Source organism: Mytilus galloprovincialis, chromosome 11 (assembly GCF_965363235.1).
Source record: "Mytilus galloprovincialis chromosome 11, xbMytGall1.hap1.1, whole genome shotgun sequence".
Lineage (NCBI taxonomy): Eukaryota > Metazoa > Mollusca > Bivalvia > Mytilida > Mytilidae > Mytilus > Mytilus galloprovincialis.
This window is the reverse complement of record NC_134848.1, coordinates 75,486,798-75,505,258: the sequence shown is the minus strand read 5'-3', so window position 1 is coordinate 75,505,258 and position 18,461 is coordinate 75,486,798. Positions and strand designations below refer to the sequence as shown.

The following is an 18,461-nucleotide window of genomic DNA, read 5'->3' as shown; positions in this document are numbered from 1 at the left end:
TTTCGTTCATTATAATATGAGTAAATGTTCACTTCAAATTCGAATTAATCTTATTCAAATCGCATAAATAAAAAAGTCAATATCATACCTATATATCATGAGATTGATAGTGTGTCTGTTTAGTCCTCCGTCTCCTTCCAAAGCTAATACACATATAACGTTGTTAACCAATTTTCTAACAGAAATAGTATGTTTGACTCAATTATCAGTATAATATGAAACATTTGTTCCTTAAAGTCTCACTTGTTAAACTAGCAAGACATAAGGCAGTCCCCTTTTTTGCACCAATTAGCTTTTAAGAATTTTATCGTTTTGTATCACTTAATTCTCAGAATTATTTTTCCTATTAAACCAAAAGTCCATGCGTGCAAAAAAATGTGATGTAGCCTATGATAGGTACAGATGTTTACTGCAATTTCTAAAACTAGAAATAAAACTCCCTCATTTTATAAGGATACATTTATTTTCTAATCAGAATAAGCAATGCATGTTTGTTTTCTTTATTGATATCTTCAATTTCAGTATCCTGTGTAAGAACTTACAAAAAATATACTGTCAAATGATAAAAAAAAAATCCGTTGAAGCGATTCCAGTCATAAACATGATAAATACACATATTATGTTAAAAACAAATTATCATAGATACCAGGATTGAAACTTTGTACGCAAGACGCGGATTTCGTCTTCATAAGACTCAACAATGACGCTTGGATTAAAAAAGTAAAAAAAGGTCATATAAAGTACGAAGTTGAAGAGAATTAAGGATCCACCATTTTTTAATTGATGGTAATGTATTCCCGTAGTGTTCATTTTCTGTTACAGATCTTCATCCAGATTTCTTTCTTTGTTATCATATAATCTTGCAATGATAATAGAGTAGTACATTCAAGTACAACTTTTGTAATTTTAAACAAAATATTAATGAACAAATGTCATGTCGGAGGCATCTTCGAAAAACTCTCACATACAGATAAATAAATACTCAAACAACAAGTATTCTACAGATGGTATGTACTTATAGGAGTAAAAAAACACTATCTCACAAATAATAATTACGTATTTTAGTTTACGAATTTCTGAAAAAGAAAAATATTGCCATAGTCATTTTCCCACACAAACATTTATATATCAAGATAATCGAGAATCATTTTGAAATAATGGTAATTTGAAAATTCATTCTTTATAATGTCTTGTGCTGACAGTAGAGATTATCGATTTGTCGATTAAAATTGTTTTTTTTTCGATTTATTTATCTTAAAATATATCGTGTAAAACCAGTGTATAATTACAATAAATACAGGTTAAATAAACAGTTAATATATATTTGACTCCACACAACGACTTTTCAATTTTTTTCTGATATCAAATACTAAATGACAAATACATGCATACAAACATAAAACAATTGTTTTTCAAGGATGAAAAAACTGATACTGTTAGTATGCATTGCTATGTTAAGAAGTGTCACATGCGGATTAAACTGAACACAATAGGTTTTAGTGTATCTATACATGCATATCAAAAATATTAATTAAAAGCGATGCTCTAAATACCTTGTACTGACAACATGCATAATTCCGGCATTATACAGTTAGATAATTAAATAATAAATTAATTAATTAATTAAATAATGTTAAATAAAACAATCATCTTTTAATCTTGTAATTAAATTGTTTTTTTTCACAAGGAAAATATTTGTTTACCCTCTTATCTCTAAGAAAACTATGTTTTCATTTTAAACATTAAATATATTTATTCGAAATAAACATATGACAACTAACCTGGACAATTGTTAATATACGTATCGTCAAACACACACTGAGCTGTGCCATTCATTGGTTCAATAAAGCAATCACCAAATCCACAGTTATGGGAGATACACTGACTATCTGTTCAAGCATAAGTGAATAACATAAAAGTGTATACGTGAATTGCAATGCTCGTTAGATAATTCAAATATACAGATGCTGTGCTATGAATAGTTTGACCCTTGATATGCACTTACGTCAAAACCATAATTACGTTCAACGGTATGTAGCATATAGCGAATGACCGTATAAGCAATATGATATATTGTGTTTGCATTTAATAGAAATTAATGTTATTCATTGAAAATTTAAGACAAATAGAAAACTGGTATTTTGGAGATTATTCGACTCGTTTGTATTTTCCATTTCTGACAAGGAAAGTTTAGTTTATATGTGTTAGTGATAGATTATACCTAACATTCCAAGAGTGTTTCTCACCACCCGGTTTGTTGTATGCTGAGTGTTACTAAAACCCATATCGTGAGTAATTTTTTCAAGCATTTGCATAAACATTTTCGTTCTCAGGACGCATAGATTTATAAATGAGTAAGACACTACGGTTTCAATAAAAGACGTATAACCTTACGTGAACGTATGCGATTCTTTGTATGTCCATTTTGATTAACATGGTCTGCACTTCTGTCTGCACTTATGCATCTATTAATGGGGCGTTTGTTACCAACACACCAGCATACGTTTAAGTTAAAGTCAAACAATCTTGAAGCGTATACAACGTGTCCTGAACGTGTCTCAAACTTATCTGTAGCGTTTTCAACGCGCTTGTAGCGTATTTAATTTAGTACGTGCGCGTAGCGTACAGGTATACGCTAAACACACGCTTAAACTGGATGAACATGTTTATGCTGCATACACATTTTATCTAATTGTAGTGTTCAGCAAGCGTATACCTTTGTATTTTGACGTACTTCAAACTTATGAAAGAGGGACGAAAGATACCAAAGGGACAGTCAAACTCATAAATCTAAAACAAACTGACAACGCCATGGCTAAAAATGAAAAAGACAAACAGAAAAACAATAGCACACACGACACAACATAGAAAACTAAAGAATAAACAACACGAACCCCACCAAAAACTAGGGGTGATCTCAGGTGCTCCGGAAGGGTAAGCAGATCCTGCTTCACATGTGGCACCCGTCGTGTTGCTTATGTGATTACAAATCCGGTAAATAGTCTAATTCGGTAGGTCACATTCATGAAAGGAAGGGGATTGTAGTTACGACGCAAGGAACATATCCGATATCATTTGTGAAACGGTTATTCCATAACGGTCAACCAACTCGTGATGGCGTCCGTAAAATTTTCGAAGGGATGACTTCAACTTCGCCATTTGGAACTCTTGGTTTAATAGCTTCCTTGTGAGCAGTAACCCTCTATAAAAAAAATCATGATAGGAAATGCCAGCACGGGAATATCGTATCAATTGGGAGATATATATATAAAAATTATGAACGTGCGTTGAACGATTGCTAAGCGTTCCTCTTGCTTGCAATTAACATATATCGACTTTGTCAATCTTCTATGTACGTTTGATGCACGCCGGAGTATACGCCAATGTGTGACGCTGGCCTTACGTAGCCAATTTCTTTATTACGGAATGGACTATTAAATTTGTAATATGCACTTATCGTCAAATGAACCTCAGACCTCTTATATCAGTTAACTATATTGTTAATTTTTTTTATGATAACATTTAAACTATTATAAATACATTTGTATGTTTAATTTAGTTGCCATTAACATAATATAATATGCACCCTGACAAAACTCGCCGGTCCATTGTTCAATGCAGTCACAAATTACTAGTCCAGTTTCCTTTGTTACACATGTCTCATCATTGAAACATTTGCAATTATCTGCTAAAAGGAAACAGTATACATAATGATTTAACAATTGTAGAAGCCATTCTTTTTCAAATCAATATCCTATTCGTATGCTTATAGTTGTGTAATGAACATTTACTGGCATCAGTTATATAACATGTGAGATCGGATACAAAATTTGAAGAAAAAATCATTCTTAGTAATCCAAAACAAAGCTTAGAGCGTCATTTCAAGAACATTAAAAATAAATGACTTCGAACAGAACAGTTTATATAATGTATGTAATAGAGCATATAACATTAAATGATGAGCTATTCAACTGAAAATATTAAGTTATGTGTTCGGAGGAGTAGCAGATTCTCCACCACATGTGGCACACGTGTTAATTAAGTAAGTACAGTACATTACGATTGTGTGTTGAAAAATGCGTTCTCTAAATACAACCAATATGAAATCAATGATCTAAAGAATGTGTCCCAGATAAAAACAAGAATGTGTCCATAGTACACGGATGCCCAACTCGCACTATCGTTTTCCATGTTCAGTGGACCGTGAAATGGGGATCAAAATTCTAAGGACTAGGTTCAGTAAGACCCCTTTTTGGCCCCAAAATATAGCAGTTTTACAAAATTGTGAAAATGAATTCTTTTAGCTATTTACTGGAAAGTAGAATGCTTCTGCTACATACACTTTGGGCTGTTTTTGACAATACAATGCACATATATCAGGTACTAGCATCATTAAGTCATGCTAAATTACTGAAATCTTCACAATTTAAGCATTTTAGTTAAATTTTAGACGGGTTTCGTCTTAAATGAAAGTGGCCACATTCGTGTTCGTTCATAATATGAAAATGTAAATTGTATTTGATGATTATACATAACATATATACAGGTTCAGGATAAACACGGATGCAGCCATTTTCATTTTTGACAAAAACCATCTGAAAAGTGACTTTTTTTGCATATTTGATAGATTTATCATATTTAAGCTTGAATCGGAGCGTTTGTAATGACTAAATCAGTTAAAATCTTTCACCTAAACTAATTGAATCAATTGAAATAAACACTTTAGTGTTTAAAAAGTGCCCAAAATCGTTCGTTAGATGAACCTGAAATTTGAGGCCAAAATCGGCCCTTACTGAACCTACAACTTTGGAATTTAAATTAGAAAGATCATATCATGGGGAACATGTGTATATAGTTTCAAGTTGAATGGACTTTAACTTGATCAAAAACTACCTTGACCATAAACTTTAATCTGAATTTCACACTTTCATTTTCTATGTTCAATGGACCATGAAATTTGGGTCAAAAACTTTGGGATTTAAATTTGAAGGATCATATCATGGGGAACATGTGCAGTAAAATCAAAACTACCTTGACCATGTTGACCAAAAACTTTAACTTGAATCATGGCGAACGGACGCACAGACGGACGGACAGACAGACGGACGGACGTACAGACCAGAAAACATAATGCCTCTCTACTGCCGTAGGTGGGGCATAACAATAATACAAAATAGTTTTTTACTTGAATCATTCTTTTTTCCAGTACAATTGCAATAGAAAACATACTTTTATAGTATGTACACTTAACGATATATGTTTCCTATAGTATTACAATCTTATTCACACATTCCTATAGTACGTATTTTCACATTAACTCTGAGGCTCGGCTTTGATAACTGATAAAATGCTTGTGTTAGTATGAAAAGATGTGTCATGAACCACTCTGAAGACCAAATTAAGTTGTTTAACAGAAAACTTATATTAGATAGGACAAAAATGTTTACATATTGACCAATTATCATTCAAACGTTTTAGGCAGCAAAATACTTTTTAAATATCTAGTTTTGGGCTGGGATTCAACTTACTTTTAGAAAAATCATACAGAATCAAGGAACAAATATACCGAGGAGGATATCACTGCCATGCTTGACTTTATAATTGACAGCCTATTTGTTGAATTTAGAGGTTTGATCCTCCAACAGACTATTGGAATCCCAACGGGTACAAATGTACCGATTGCGCTCCTCTACAGTTTTGTTTTTATATTCCTATGAAGTAGAATTTATCCAAGGGCTCGTACAGAAAGGGCAAAAGAAATTAGCCAAGTCTTTTAATTTCACCTTTCGGTATAATGATGATGTACTGCCTCTTAATAATAATAATAGATTCAGTGATCAGTGATCCATTACATTTAATGTATCTAAATGAACTTCAAATTAAAGATACTACCGACACAGATAAATCTTCTTCATATTTAGACCTCTTTTTTTTCGAAATGACTACTGATGGTAGATTGAATACCAAAATTTAAAACAAAAGCGATGATTTTATTTTTCCTATAGTAAATTTCCATTTCTATGTAGCAAAATCCCAGCGGTACCATCATATGGGATATATGTGTCTCAATTGATATGTTACTCTAGAGCTAGTTCAAAGTACGTTGATTTTGTTGAACGAATAATACTACTTTCTCAAAAGTTGCTAAGACAGGGCTTTGAATCAATCAAATTAAGGTCATCACTCAAGAAATATTACTGCCGCCATCATGAGCCGATTGGCCATTATAATGATGTGTGTCAGAAATAATATATGATATTCTTCCTCAGTCTATATCCTTCCGTCATTACCGAACTGAACAAAGAAATAACACGACACGTGCCGTATACGTTGTAGGAAATGCTAACCCTTCCGGAGCACCTGATTTCACTCCCGGTTTTTAGTGGAGTTCGTGTTGTTTCTTAATTATTATTTATAGCTGTTAATGTTAATGTCCTTTGGTTTTGTGAGTCTTTGTTTACTCCTTGGTTTTGATTGTTATTGTCTTAGACATAATTATAAAAAGTAAAACCTAACCAAGGAGTTTGTCGAAATGTACTGTACTGATTAAGAGTAATTGTCCTTTTAATTATATTTTGGTATGTTTTTAGAAGACAACGAAACAACATTCAATAGAAGTAATTGTTTCCTTATTTATTCACAGCGGTTATTGTTTAAAAGTTCAGTTGATTTTGCCGTTTAACAAAAAAAATGACTCACACTTATACTAGAAATAACGAACGTATCGTAATATTTTAAAAGGATAATATATATTGGTAGAACTTACGATTACATTTTTCAAGCGCAGAGGATCGCAATGATATCACAAATCTTCCGTCGTTGCATTTAGCACTTGTTCCAATTGATGCTCTTTCAACTAACCATGACCAAAATGGATAAATGCTACAATCACAGTTGATTGGATTCGATGTGAGGTGTCTAAAATAAAAACAATGCCTAATTCAACCATATGATATTTTACAAAATAATGAATGTATTGCTATTTTCCATAACGCATCAAAAGAGCAACTCGACATAACTTAATCATTGCAAAAACAGATTTCGGTTAAATCTTGACTTTGTTATTAAAATTACTAGAACAGGGAATATTTCATTACTCCACTGAAAAAAGATAAACGTATTCTTTAAAATTTTTATAATAGTTTGCAATTGCTTACACTCGAAAAATATGTATGTCTTTATTCAATTATGGAAAACATATATGCATGTTCATGTATTATTTCCAATTGACATGCCTGTATGTACAATATTATAATATATCAGCACAAAAGGATTGTAAATTGATATTTTAGGGTTATTTTCTACAGTAAAACAATGTTCATATGTTGATCAAACTCGATAAATGTGATATATCTACTGAATTGTTAATGTCTGAACACGATAATGACACCTACCAATGACAGTTATCAAAGGAATGAATTTATATTTTGATAAAACATGATGGAAAACTACGACATTGTATGGTATGTTGTGTAGACTGTTGTTTGTTTGTAATCGCTTTTAGGCTTCATTATGGCGTTGTCATTTTTTAAGTAATCGTTGATCTTTCTTTTTATGCTGATCTATCTTACATTTAATTTCATCTACATTATTTCAAACATAATATTTTTGAACATGTTACTTTCAATTGATATGCATTGTTACTGCTTAAGAATTTGAAACACAAGTAACTAATGGTTTGATGACCGTATTATATGCATCGAAAAATAACTAAAATTTAACATTGAATTCTTTGCTAATTTTACTATTATATTTGTATCTTAAGGGCATACGATACAGTTTTGATCTTGTATTTACATTTTGATAAACATTTCCATATATACTAGTTTTTACCTAATTAAATCAAATATGTAATAGAAAATATCCCTTTATGTGCTACTCTTTGAGTAAAATGATGTCGACATTTTGCTTATTTGCTCAAAACTCGTATTTGTGGCCGTATTTTCTCTCTTGAAAGAAAGACATAACTTTTTTAAAAGATAAACCCAAATTGTTTTTTGTTAAATAATTTGTAATTTCTTTGCTATGTAAGTATCCTAAAAGTCCATACATTTTTATTCAGAAATAACTCATATTTTTCAAAAGTTCATGAATGTAGAAAAAAAACATAATTCTTTAGCTGTATATTTATCAAATTTTAAAAATAATTGCACTATATACGTTGCCATACAATAAAAATTGGCACACACAATCTTCTCGCGTAATCAAACCAAATGTTATTTTAAAAAAAGAGGGGTCCATGAACTCGTTTTCAAGTTAAATATGTTTGAATGATAAAAATCAGCCGAAAACTGCGTCTTTTGCCGATACGTCATAAATTGACGTCGCGAAAATAACAATTTACGTTAGCAACGTCATTACCCCTCCTGTAACTGTATCGTATGCCCTTAATTATAGCTCACATGGCAAATTTGAGCTCAATGTCCATGTTACATTAATGCATACGTTTTATCTCACACCTGTCATTTAAAAATGTTCTACTTCTAAAAGTGTTTTGATAGTTCCGTCGTAGAACGTATAATAAATAGAGGTTAGAACTGTTCTAGAACTTTAAAACTGTTCTAGCTAGAACTGTTAGGAATATAACAAAAGAAAAGTATACTGACTCCCTTAAATATAATTTATAACTGAGCAACATGGTAACGAAATCATGCACAAAATACTGTAAAATATAACAATCTAACATCTATGAAGGAAAAACAATGACAGAATAAAACAAATAAAACGATGACAATACTCAACATATTTAATTGCAACACGTTCTCTGTCAACTAACAATTCTAATTTCAAACTATAATACACAAATATAGTACACACAACAACGGTTGTCTTCTAGCTTCATGTATTTATAGTTATAATGCATATATCATGTATATGTGTACTTCATTCGTCAATACTAATTATAAACTTACAATACAGACAAAGATGTTAAGTTCCTAAAAGCATGTTCTTCAATATGGCTGATATTGTTCCCACTTAGGTCTCTGTAACATGAATATTATATGTGTTTATATAAGGTATAAATTAAAATCGCCCCTGCAACGTACTACATCTATGACAAAATAATATATGAACACAAATTAAACAGAAAGGTAAGTTTTTACAGCCCAGTGTTGACTCAAGCAAAGAAAGATCACGTTCTTGAATATTGTGTTTTTGCGGTTATTGTGAAACTTACAAATCGTAAATTTCGATTTTTGTTTGATTCATATTAGTGTCATAATTTTACAACTATAAAAGAAAAGTAAAGAGGAATCAACTTCAATTAGCATCTTACAAAAACAAATCAAAATTGATACATAGAAATGAAAAACTTTCGCAACAGACATGTATCTTTTTAGAACATTCATGTCAAGCTCTGTATAGTTTAAATTTATGCTAGTTTGTACTAAATTGAACTGCATTTATTTCATCCAATATCTAAAATTAACATATCCTTAAATCTTAATATTTTTTATGTTTATTTGAAAAATTCGGTTTTCATAAGCAAAACATCATACTTATATCACAACTTACAATTCATACAAGTTCGTCATGTTGACAAACGTATTACTTTCTAAAGACTGTATAAAATTGTTTTGAAGATATCTAAAAAAACAGAAAACAAACGTGCATTGAAATATAGTGCAATGCAGGCAGTTAGAAACACCAGGTACTTATCGCCGCCTACACAACAATCTTACCGATATTCAAATCTTTCCTATCAAGAAAAAAGACAATTTGAAAGTTAAACAGACTGATACAATTGCTTGATTTACAATAGAAAGAATAATGGGTTCTCCTGCTGTACCTGCAACACCAAGAAGATATTGTTTGCGTAAAGAATGTGTACACGATGTTATCCTAGACATTAAGTTTTAATCGACATGCACACAGCACAAAACAAGGTTCAACCCACCCTTTTTTTATTAAAATATCCTGTGCCAAGTCAGAAAAATGGCCATCGTTATGTTAAAGTTAGTTTATGTATGTGTTACATTTTAGTGCTTTGTTTATGTTGTGTCGTGGATCTTATCTTGTATTTGAAATGTTATCTCAGTTTGGGTTGGTAAGTCAGATTTCTTTTCTTCTCAAACAATTTATTAAATTCGAACAGTGTTATACTACTGTTGCCTTTATTTATAAAAAAATACTGAAAATCACTGATATTGAATGCAATGTTTTACACTATCAAAATGTAGTCATAGTCTATTTCGACTTCTGAATGAATTACCATTGGAAACGAGTATTTACATATTGTCACAGCGAAAAACAAGAAGTGTTTGTTTCGTATTTTATATAATACATGATGTGATAAGTGTTCAATGATAAATAACAAAACAACATACAATTTACCAGATGTTTCCGTACAATAAGTCTCTTTCAACGATGTCTCACAGTGAACTTTAACTTGATAATTTTGTGCCATACCGTTACTTAAATTATTTTTATAATAATAAGTGTGCAGACATTATTATATATACACTTTTGTTATCTGTTGTAGTGACCACTTTAGTATGTGTATATCGATGTTTCGTTCATCAAATGCGTGCTTATTGAATACTTACGGTTACGTGTAAGGATATCATTGTTTTCCCTCGAAAATTAGCAAATTGCACCAACGTTTTATTTTGTTTAATGTCAGATTTTGTACAGTAATATAAGAGCTTTTGGTTCACTTATCGCTTTCTTTGTGGTATATGTTTTGCTCAGTGTTCAAGATCAAATAATATTAAAAAACATGCATACGCTGTCAGAATGTACGTATTTTATTTTATATTTCCGATGTTTTAGCTTTAAATAATACATTGATTGAAACTTGAATAAATAATATACAGGTACTTACAAGTAGTAAAGACTTGGAAGATTCACAAAAGGGAACGGTTCTATGGCAGATATTTCATTGTTATGCATATATCTTAAAAGAGCAAAAAAAAAAAAAAAACATATGCAGAATATGACATCATTTTAAATAACTCAAAGTGTAGGCCTTGATGAATATAATGTGACTATAGAATATTATAAAACAAAGTTAAAAAATAATTATTTAATTTTGGATGTAACGCGTATTCTGATTGGCTGATGTTGTTTTGTTTATCAGCCCATATACATAATTTAGTCATGTGACCTTGACGTCATCAACCATTTTTCATGGTTTACTCCGGTAAAAAATGGAAATTAGAATTAAAATATAAGTAATAAAAAATGTGGTGCACACTGTTAAATAACCCGCTACGCGCGTTATTCAGTGTGCACCACATTTTTTTTACGTTATTTCTTTACAGACAGACAAAAAATATTATAGTAATTCTTTCAATATTAATAACGATAGGTGTATTTGGTATGTCTTAATCACACAACTGATCAAAGTAATATAGAGAGCAGCACACAGTATTCAACGAAAGATAGATGTCCGTTAAAAGTATCAAGCTCTAAAATGTCCTGAATCTACAACTTTGCCATATTTATTTACCACAGGAGAAAGTCATTTATTAATTCATACTAGTACAGACGCATCAAATACTGAACAAATAATACCCTTTGGGTACTAACGATTTACCAGTATTGACTACTGAGCTACGACAGTATTTGTATTGGCAAAGTAATAGTACCAAGACTTCATACACTGATGTACATTTATTTTTGGGAACTATCAGTACAAAAGTACTAACATTGAGCCCGTGCAGGTACAAAACACCTATTTTAGAGCAATAAATACTTTCGATGACTTACAGTGGACCAGTACTTGTATCGCTCAAGTGCTAGAAGCACCAATGAATGACCAAGCATATCCATGAATGGTAAAATTACACCAATATTGGTTTACGAAGTTCTTGTACAGAAGCACATATTATCTAGCTTAGCCTAGTAAAATAGTAACCTCGGGATTAACAGTACACCAATATAAGTATTGAATTTGTACTAGTCAAATCACCGATTACTGAGCCAAATAAAACAATATTCGTTTTGAGGCATCCTTACTAATTTGCGACTAAAGGCGAAAATATAGATGGCAAATAATGATATATATGTAACTATAAGTCAGTATGGAAAATAATCGTTTCAAAATTGACAAATCTTCTCTTGAATGAAATATCATTATTTTAAGCATATTTTATACAGATACAATAATGTTGCTTACTGACAGATAACCTTTTGTGATAGTGCGAATGTGGTTGCTAATTCAGATGTCCGTTGACGGTGTTAAAGTTTATCAACTGTCCTAAAATCATTATGACAGTTCAGATAATGTTATTTCGGTACTCCATAAGTTGTTGTTTGTGGTATGCAAAGTTGATGATGCACGGTGACTTTTGGAAGATTTTAAATATTAAATACTTTTTGATGAGTCTTTTCGTTCGTATCGCGTTCATGAATTTATTTTCATCAGCAACGAGCAGGTAAACTTAAAACCATGTATCTGGCAAAACCTTTCGGAATTGTGGAACCCCAATGCTCTTTAATTTCTTACGTAGGGTGGCTTTTTTAAAACTATATTTGATTCGAGCGTGACTAATGAGTCTTTTGTAGACAAACGGCGCGTCTGACAGACAAACTGTGACTCTTGTATCTATGATGTATTGATTCTTGAGATATTAAAAATCGTTAGGAGCTTTTTTAATATACTTCGACCTTTACATTTTATTTTTGATATAAAAGTAACTTACAAAGGAAAAAAGTTTAAGAAAAACACAACTAGATAATTAACAATTTATACCATTACTTACAGTTCATACAAGTTTGTCATGTTGGTGAACGTCTTACTTTTTAGTGATATTATCTTGTTGTAATAAATGTATCTACAACACATACAATAATTATACTTCACTTTGACAAAATGCTGGCATTTTGGATAACTGATAAAAAAACCAGAGTGTTAATTTAAAAGAATTTCACCACCCAGTGTAATGTAATAGTCAATACGATAAATATCAACCAGAGTACAAACGATACATATAATCATATGTCACTGCACGACCTTCAACAATGAGAAATACAGTAGTCCGATATAAAAGGCCCCGATATAAATATGTGAAACAATGTAATCGGAAAACTAACAGCTTAATTTATACAAATTAATTTATGAAAACCATATTAGACAGCATAACAAACATCAGCCATGGAATTTCCGGCTCCTGACTTGGTACACGCACAAACAGAATGTGACGGAGTGAAACATGTTAGTGGGCTTCCCCGTTACATTAGACATCTGTGTTACAGGACAGCAAAATACACACACAGTGATACATTTAAAAATATGACCCAACAATGACATATTAATCTACAAGCAAGTGTACGTCTTTTTTAATAGAGAACATTGCTCCTATAAAAAATCATGACAGTTACCTTTTAAAAAGTGGAAAATTGAAATTCAATAATTATCATATTTAGCCGCAACTGTTATTCATGTTATTATACAAATACAACAAATGTTGATAATTGAAACATAACAAAATAAACTGTGGAAAGTTCTAAACAGTATTGTTATCATGTTGTTTTCTTTATTTTGACTATGAGCAAACACTTTTACAGCTCCTATGATTAAGTGAATCAGTTTTCATTATAAGTATAGTATGTTATGTTGATAAAAGAGATTCATTCCTTGCAATATTGATACTGTGAACTCACACAGTATTGCGTACTCTGATAAGTGCGTCTGTTGATAACATTGGGAATTACTTATTTCGATTTCAGAAAGTGCAGCATATAAATATTGCTTTCAAAATTCAAAAGGAGAGGTTTTATTATATTGGACATTATCTCGTCGCAACTTTCGTATACAATTTGCATGTACAGAATCTGAATTCGTTTTGTATAAGTATTACTACATTAATACGCATGTTTGCTCTGTTTAAATTACTAATTGATGACGCATCGTACATAAACTCCTTGTTTATTTTAAAATTCTTACACGTTATGCAGTCTTGAACATTCCGTTTTCTTTTTTTCAGGAACTAAACATTACAACTATCTAGGATTGTGAACCATGCTTAATGTAAACATGCTATATTTATGTATGTGCTGCATTTTGTAAAAGTTTCAATAATCATGGATGATGTATTTACCGAGTACTTAAAGTGGATTAATTTGATTACAATAGCGCAATGAATTACTTTTCTTTTTTTTATCATTTTTAAGTGGTGAGGTATTAATATTGCAATTGTTACTCTCGTTTTAAATGTTTCTGATTTTTTTCAAGCTAATTCATTTAATGCGTTTCTTTACGGTATACATTTGATTAATGTTAAAACGGCATTGTAATTACTAATATTTAATTACACCAATGTATTATTATACTTAAGCGCTGTTCTTCAGATGTATAATGTTTTATCGTTAGATACATAGATAAAGCGTTGATTGATATCTGGATATATAATGCACAGATACTCACAAATATCGAAGACTAGGGAGATTTGTGAAACTGAACTGTTCTATTGTAGATATTTCATTGTTGTGTAAATATCTTAAATGAGAAGAATACATAAGTTGACTATATCAATCCTTTAAATAACAAAACCATTATAGAAATATAAATCAATTGCTTTAAAAAAGCAATTGTAGGGGGTCTTTCCCCCTTTAAAATTAATTGAATGGGGGGGGGGGTTTGTTTGTCTGTTTGTTTGTTTGTTTGTTTGTTTGTTTCTGTATGGGGTCTATATTATTGTTACCGGAGAAGTTTCATGTTTAGTTTGGAAAGTTTTTCTTTTATTTTAGGTACAGCGCGCGCGCCACATCACGTGACACGGGTTTATAATAACGAAAAGATAGTCTTTTTATTCCTTTTTAGGTGGGGACTTTGAACAGACAACATGTATAGAGACGGAATGCACACAATGTAATTTCTTTTGTCATTGTAGGAAATTGACATTTTGATGACAGTTTACAAGCAGTGCATGATTTGGATTTATTTGATCCGGTTTAACTTTAAAACACATTTATTGATTATTTTCTGATAATGTACATTTTTCAGCACCTGTTTGTAACACAGATTAGTATTTCAATCTCGGAGCGGACATTTTATTGTAGGCTTTTACTGAAATTTCGGACCTAGCAAGCAATTTTTACGGCATTGCAATTTCTTTTCTCTAGGAAAAGCTTTGAGAGATATCTGCACCAAGTTTTTTTATAAACTTTTAGTACATGTATGCCCTGCTGACTGCAAATTTTGAGGTCGATTGTATTTGTAGTTTCAGAGTACATGTGGATTTTTTTTTCAGAAGTGACGCAAGAACAATATTAAATTTCAATTTTTCATGAAACATGATTGATTGATCATGATCATGATTGATTGATCATGATCATGATTGATTGATCATGATCATGATTGATTGATTGATTGATTGATTGATTGATTGATTGATTAGTTGGTTGGTTGGTTGGTAAAACACGTTGGATAGGGCCAATTGAAACAGCGAAAAAGAAACAAAAAAGATCTTGGACCCTATATTAAACACACGAGACGGAAACATGATTGATTGATTGATTGATTGATTGGTTGGATGGTTGGTTGGTTGGTTGGTTGGTTGGTTGGTTAAACACGTTGGATAGGGCCAATTGAAACAGCGAAAAAGAAACAAAGAAGATCTTGGACCCTATATTAAACACACGAGACGAGACGGAAACATGATTGATTGATCATGATTGATTGATTGATTGATTGATTGATTGATTGATTGATTGATTGATTGATTGATTAGTTGGTTGGTTGGTTGGTTGGTTGGTTGGTAAAACACGTTGGATAGGGCCAATTGAAACAGCGAAAAAGAAACAAAAAAGATCTTGGACCCTATATTAAACACACGAGACGGAAACATGATTGATTGATTGATTGATTGATTGATTGATTGATTGATTGATTGATTGATTGATTGATTGGTTGGATGGTTGGTTGGTTGGTTGGTTGGTTGGTTGGTTGGTTAAACACGTTGGATAGGGCCAATTGAAACAGCGAAAAAGAAACAAAGAAGATCTTGGACCCTATATTAAACACACGAGACGAGACGGAAACATGATTGATTGATCATGATTGATTGATTGATTGATTGATTGATTGATTGATTGATTGGTTGGTTGGTTGGTTGGTTGGTTGGTTGGTTGGTTGGTTAAACACGTTTGAAAGGGTCAATTGAAACAGCGAAAAAGAAACAAAGGAGATCTTGAACCCTATATTAAACACATGAGACGGAAACATGATTGATTGGTTGATTAATCATGATCATGATTGGTTGATTGATCATGATCATGATTTGTTGATTGATCATTATTGATTGATCATGATTGGTTGGTTGGCAAACACACATAAAATTCTTCAAGTCGTGCCCCAAATCACATATGTACATGACCTTGACCTTTGACCTTGTGACCTTTGTCAAGGTCATTGCTTCACAATGTCATTGCAAAAGACCCTATGGGTCAAGGACCTTTTGTTTAAGAGTTTTGCCTAATAATGGCTTTTTATAAACCATCAATGGGGGTTATGTCCCTTACATAATGGTAAAACTAATACAGTCATAATGTAACAAAGTTGCCCCTTGAAGTACTGAACATTTTTCACTGCTTAAATTTTCTGTATCTATAACCATTCAAGAATTATAGGGAAATCAAAGACATATGAAAATCTAAAATATGACCTTGACCTTTGACCTTGACCTAATTTTCTAAGTTAGGACCCAGGGGACTCAAATAAAAACATTCCAGGGTTATACGGTTAACGGTTAATGAGTTAAAAAAAACATACCGACAAATTTATTCCGTAAAGGTACATAACTCCTATAAAATTTCATCGAATCGCTTCGATCCAAATTAGCCAAAAATTCCTGAGGATGTAACGACCAATTTGTAAAAAGAATTTTGTCGCTTTCTTATTTTGTTACGAAGGAGATGCACACACATGACAAACAGTGAATAGGGAGATAAATCTTACAAAGAAAATGGTTCGGCTTAGCAGGGTGAAATTTAAAAGCGCATAAACTATGCGATACAATATGAAAAAAATCTAAGCGACATATTGCGAAACAAACATTTATCGCAAGAACAAAATTTGGCGGAAAAAAAAAAAAATAATAATAATAATAATCAGAACAAATACAATAGGCTTTCCACAGAAAAGTGGAAAGACCTAATAATATGGAAAAAACTGGAGTTGTCGTTCGTTTTACGTTGACAGGATAGATAGTACACAACCTACATTCAGTTGTAAGTGGAGGGTTAAAAAAAAGGGGGGGCAGGGGCAAAAGGGGGTCTCGGGGAGATTTTTTTTTTTTTTTTATTAACGGAACAGAATGGTTAAAAAGGTTTTTTACAATATAAATCAATTGCTTTAAAAAAGCAATTGTAGGGGGTCTTTCCCCCTTTAAAATTAATTGAATGGGGGGGGGGGGGGGGTTTGTTTGTCTGTTTGTTTGTTTGTTTGTTTGTTTGTTTCTGTATGGGGTCTATATTATTGTTACCGGAGAAGTTTCATGTTTAGTTTGGAAAGTTTTTCTTTTATTTTAGGTACAGCGCGCGCGCCACATCACGTGACACGGGTTTATAATAACGAAAAGATAGTCTTTTTATTCCTTTTTAGGTGGGGACTTTGAACAGACAACATGTATAGAGACGGAATGCACACAATGTAATTTCTTTTGTCATTGTAGGAAATTGACATTTTGATGACAGTTTACAAGCAGTGCATGATTTGGATTTATTTGATCCGGTTTAACTTTAAAACACATTTATTGATTATTTTCTGATAATGTACATTTTTCAGCACCTGTTTGTAACACAGATTAGTATTTCAATCTCGGAGCGGACATTTTATTGTAGGCTTTTACTGAAATTTCGGACCTAGCAAGCAATTTTTACGGCATTGCAATTTCTTTTCTCTAGGAAAAGCTTTGAGAGATATCTGCACCAAGTTTTTTTATAAACTTTTAGTACATGTATGCCCTGCTGACTGCAAATTTTGAGGTCGATTGTATTTGTAGTTTCAGAGTACATGTGGATTTTTTTTTCAGAAGTGACGCAAGAACAATATTAAATTTCAATTTTTCATGAAACATGATTGATTGATCATGATCATGATTGATTGATCATGATCATGATTGATTGATTGATTGATTGATTGATTGATTGATTGATTAGTTGGTTGGTTGGTTGGTAAAACACGTTGGATAGGGCCAATTGAAACAGCGAAAAAGAAACAAAAAAGATCTTGGACCCTATATTAAACACACGAGACGGAAACATGATTGATTGATTGATTGATTGATTGGTTGGATGGTTGGTTGGTTGGTTGGTTGGTTGGTTGGTTAAACACGTTGGATAGGGCCAATTGAAACAGCGAAAAAGAAACAAAGAAGATCTTGGACCCTATATTAAACACACGAGACGAGACGGAAACATGATTGATTGATCATGATTGATTGATTGATTGATTGATTGATTGATTGATTGATTGATTGATTGATTGATTAGTTGGTTGGTTGGTTGGTTGGTTG

General features: G+C 31.8%; 1 long non-coding RNA gene across 1 annotated transcript; it reads right to left on the bottom strand.

Annotated features, from left to right (window-relative positions):
* Nucleotides 1–9,516: 9,516 nt before the first annotated feature.
* Nucleotides 9,517–14,444, bottom strand: LOC143052819 (uncharacterized). Its single transcript, XR_012971258.1, has 4 exons — nucleotides 14,372–14,444; nucleotides 12,708–12,779; nucleotides 10,826–10,897; nucleotides 9,517–9,588 (listed from the first exon to the last, which is right to left on the bottom strand). It is a non-coding gene; the product is annotated as an uncharacterized LOC143052819 (long non-coding RNA).
* Nucleotides 14,445–18,461: the final 4,017 nt, after the last annotated feature.